Source organism: Mustela erminea, chromosome 1, assembly GCF_009829155.1.
Source record: "Mustela erminea isolate mMusErm1 chromosome 1, mMusErm1.Pri, whole genome shotgun sequence".
NCBI classification, from domain to species: domain Eukaryota; kingdom Metazoa; phylum Chordata; class Mammalia; order Carnivora; family Mustelidae; genus Mustela; species Mustela erminea.
Window position 1 is genome coordinate 111,597,797 of NC_045614.1, and position 894 is coordinate 111,598,690.

An 894-nucleotide genomic window follows, 5' to 3' on the forward strand; every position below is an offset into this window, starting at 1 on the left:
GCTACTTAACTTCTGTAAAAGCAATAGTATATACCTTAAAGAGTTGTTTACAAAGACAGCTTAGGTTAAAACACATCAAGAGTTTAAAATTCGGCCTGCCAGATGGAACATACTTAACCAATCGCTGCGACCCTGAGACAGAAAGGACGGGAAAATGACAGGGTCGGTGGTCCATCAAAGTCCATAGGCTGGGGGGACAGAGCAGAGGTGGCTCCAGCCCCATATCCCTACTCTATTCTGGAAGTGCTTCAGAGGCAGCAGGTGGTCTAGCCTGAGGTTAAGGAGGGTGGCAAAATTCTAAAATAGAATTCAGCAGGACATAAGCACAAAATCGTTTTCTTCTTCAATCCCTGTCTTCAACCACGGTCTTTCAAATCCTCCTTTCTGGTTTATTACAAAGTGGTTTAAAACTTCAAACTCACCTCTACAGGCTGGAGCCGAGATTGTCACAATAGGCAGCGCTTCCAATGACGGGCGGCCAGGAGGAAGCGGGAGAAGAGGAAATGCCGCTCTCCCTGACCCACCAGGGTCTTAATCCTCTCCTCGGTGGCAGCTGCCTCTCTGGTTAATACTGGCTGGCTGGCCCAGTGTCCTCTGTGTGACAGATGGCCAAGGGCTGGGTCAGTCATAGGCTCCCGTGAGAACTCTTCTGAGGGACCCCAGATGGGAGCTCGCTCAATTCCTCCACACACCCCCACCCCTGCTGCCCCCACCCAGAGCCTGCCCCTCTGATGGGTGACCTGGCCCCACACTCAGCCCTCCAAGGCCAGGTGCCAGCAAGCTGTGTCCACTTGACCTTCACCATCATGAGCAGAATGCTCTGCTGTTTGCCTTTGAGGATCCCCAACCCCCTTCTCCCCATGCCCTCCCTCCTCCTCAGGCTTGGGCAAGAGT